This window comes from Tupaia chinensis, unplaced genomic scaffold, assembly GCF_000334495.1.
Source record: "Tupaia chinensis unplaced genomic scaffold, TupChi_1.0 Scaffold140285_1, whole genome shotgun sequence".
Taxonomy (NCBI): domain Eukaryota; kingdom Metazoa; phylum Chordata; class Mammalia; order Scandentia; family Tupaiidae; genus Tupaia; species Tupaia belangeri.
Genome location: NW_006200163.1, coordinates 1 through 3,783, shown reverse-complemented (window position 1 = coordinate 3,783; position 3,783 = coordinate 1).

Genomic DNA, 3,783 nt, shown 5'->3' with positions numbered 1-3,783 from the left:
TTGTACACCAAGATTAACAGTTCGTGACCAGGTAAGATAAAAATTACATCAATAAACAATGCGTACTGTCTTATACTGCTAGCCGTTGGTGGATCTTGTACTTCTAAAAGATCTTTTGCCTCTTGTTTTTGTAGCACTCTGTATTGTCATTTGGAAAATATTGGTTCACTGAATTATGCAAATCTTCCAAAATTCACTATGCATTACCCAAACAATCACATTCACTAATATCACTTCTAATCTTCTTAGACCAGTCTTTATTGTGAAGCTCATGGTAGTGAATACAAGTTTTCTAAGATTCCAATTTTCTAGTTTTCATGGGAATGCTTAAATTTTATCCTTGGTAATATATTTAAGTTGTTCGTTGTCTCCCTTGAAGTAACAGACTTACTACATTTATTTTTGAGAAAAATATACGCCCCAAACCAAGTGTTGATGGCTGTGTTTTATCTATCAGTCATGCTTTCAAGGAAAACAAAGTGTTCCGTGAAAAATGTGGTGGTTCCTTTCACAATTCAAACAATAGAACAATTGTTTTTTTTTTTCCTCAGGATAACTTGAGTACTGCAAAGTATGGCAGAAAATACTTTATTCACGCTTTCCATTTTGTCATGCTGAATACTAAAAAGACGTATACCCAAGGGTCAAGATTTAATAAAATTAATGTCACTTTGTGAAGGTCATTTTAAAACAAAACTGGTTTTGGGGGGCTGGGAGGTGGTGATAAGTGTCATGTCTTCAAGTGCATGTGGAAATTGCAGATCTCTCAGTACCTAACAATTCTGTTGCAATCTCTGGATTAAGAGACCTGACCAAATCCTGTCACGGCTTCTAGCTGCTCAAGGCCATGTCCTAGTGGAACCTCCGCTCCTCCTTAAAGGAAAAAACTTAATGCGGCCAGAAAGATTTTTTGTTCTATTCAACTGCCAGAGGGCACCTGCACTTATGAGAGAGAGGCAGAAAGATAGAGAGGGGTAGGGGAGGGAAGGACCCCCAAATGGGTTATGATCATAGTATAATAAAATCCCTTCTCTTCCATTTCTCCACCCTGTCAGGATTTGGGGCATACGTGTACATGTGCCTGGTCTGTTTTCCAAGCTGCCGGGGTTGGGATTCGAACCATGTAGGATCAGCCATGAGGTATCTGGCTCTCTTAACCATTAGACTACAAAGTCTGGCCCTATGGAAAGTTTTCTATTTGTTCCAGCTACCACATACTTGATATTGATGATGATAGGCCCTCACCACCCTTTCTTAGAGCATTTCCTGAAATGAACTCACAACTGTAAGTATGTAGCTCTGGCTGCTCACAAAAAGTCTCTCTCAAGGGCCTGAAAGCCATTCCTTTGAAACGTTATCATCCAAAAGGATAAGACCTTTGTCCCTCGGCCTCTGGGGACTAGACCCCTGACTCAGATAACTGCCAGCTACAGACGGCGGGCCCATTCACGGTTACCCTGACAAGCCCTGTGTACTTTCTTCACTTCTCTCTCTCTGTTGAGCCCTCATGTTAGGCCCCCCTCCTTCTCCCTTCACCCAAATCACCTCTGCCTAAGCTGAAGTAGAGCTCAACTCTTGCTGCTACTGTCAGTAGTTACTGAATGAAATCTGTTTTTGCCACGTTAACTAACGTCTGACCACCTCACAACAGACAAAAAGACAAGGCCTACTGGTATATAGTTCAGGGCCAGTGGGAGCAGCTTTACCCATAAATCCTCTCCTAATGTCAGTGTAGATGTCAACATGGTGAAAACAGCAAAAACCCCCTAGGCTTGCAAGAATAATTTCGATCTTGGGTACCTTTTCCAGTCCCTTTATTTGAACTTTTAGAATTATTTTAGGTGTTTGTCTCCTAAGTAAAACAGTGCTGAACTGAACGCTGCCTCTTTGGGCCAACTGTCGTGGCACAACAGTAACACAATGCTCCACAATGCTGAGGTGCCTTGGGAAGGCCACAGGTTCCTGTCCCGAGGTGTCTGGTGCATCCCAGATGCACATGACTGTGACCAGAACTCACTGAACCTGGGGATGGGACCCTATTGAGAGTGCCTCTCTCTCTCTGTCTCTCTCTCTTTCATTGAAAAAAAAAATGAAAAACTAAAAAAACAGAGAGAGAGAGAGAGAGAGAGTCAGCTCCATAGCCTAATGGTTTAATGGTTAGGGGAGTGGAATTCCACATGATCCACTGTGGTTCAAGTCCTGACAGGATGGAGCAATGGAGAAGGTATGGTGACGTGACTCATGTCCCCCTCGGGGTGCATTCTCCCTCTTCTGTCTCTGGTAAAGCACACAGAGAATTGCCTTTCAGTAATTAAAAAACAAAACAAAACAAAAGAAAAACATCTTATTTGATGGTCTTTTATTGGGTGATTTAAGTTCATTTATATTCATGCTATTACTGATTTATTTGAACTTAAGTAAAAATGTTCACTGTTTATTACCATGTTATTTTTCTACTATCTTCCATTCCCCCTTATTATGACTTAATATATTTTCTCAAGTTTATTTTTTTTTCCTATTGTTTGGAAGCTTAATACTTAATGACTGTTTTGATTATTTTCTAAAGCAGTTTATTATTAATATTGTTATAGCTCACCTTTTACTCTTATTTTTTATTTCTTTATTTTTTTGGGCTTCATTGTGGGTGAATACATTTGTACTTGCCTTCAAAATAATTAATCATTACTTTGGCCACATCCAGTAAATCATTTCTAATATAATCTAGGACTTTTTGTTTTAATAGCTAATTTTTAATTTCAAGGAATTCTAGTTGGCACTTTTTTTTTTTTAATCTACCTATTCTTGATTCATGTCTTCCTGTCTTGGTTTTATATTTTTAAAATTATTTTACAGGTATTATTCATTTCCTTGAGATTATAAAACATTTCTACCTTGAAGTCATTTTTTGCCATTTTGTGATCATTTTCTGTCCTTGGCTTTGGTACTTTTCTTTTCCATTTTTTAAAAAAATATCTTTATTTAATTTTATTTATTAATTTATTTATTTTAATTTGACCAGAGAGAGGGGGCGAGAGAGAGAGAGAGAGAGGGAGAGAAAGTGAGAAAGCAAGCCGTTAGGGCTGGAACTTGAACCATGGTCAGCCATGTGTGCGTGTGTCTAGCACATTAACCACCATGCCACCTGCTGGTCCCCAGCTTTGCTACTTTTCATATGCTTGAAATTTCAGTTTGCAAGCTTATCTTGAGTAGCAATTACTTCTCATTTTTTTTCTGTGCTCATTCTTCTCCATCTATGGTTTCATAGACTTCGTTTTTCCCTTCTAGAGCCAGATTTCCTATTGCTACCCCTCTGTTATTATCATAATGGTACTGGAGAAAGTACACACCCAGTTATGAGCCTTGAGCAGCCTGGCTGGAGTCCCACTTGTACGGCTGTCTGCTGCCACCAGTTCTCCACCTCTCCCAACCGTTGTACATTGCTACATACATGCCAATGTTCTGGGAATTTGCATGGCGTTTTTGCTAAAATATGTGTGTTCACAGTCGGTTCTGGAATCCGGTTGATGGTGGCAGTAGCCTCTGCTTACCTCTGTTTCTGTTCTATTTTCAGCTCTGTGCATATTTGTACACTTTTAAATGTCCATGTTTTAAATATTATTAAAGTATTGAGTCAGTACTATGTGTGTGAGTGTGTTATAGGATAGGCTGTAGCATTAATTCAAGGCACTATCTTTATTGGAGGCTTCTAGTCTATTTCTTTAGAAAGTTCTAGTAAATAAAAATATATGCCCAGGGGCCAGCAAGTGATGTGGTGGTTAAGGT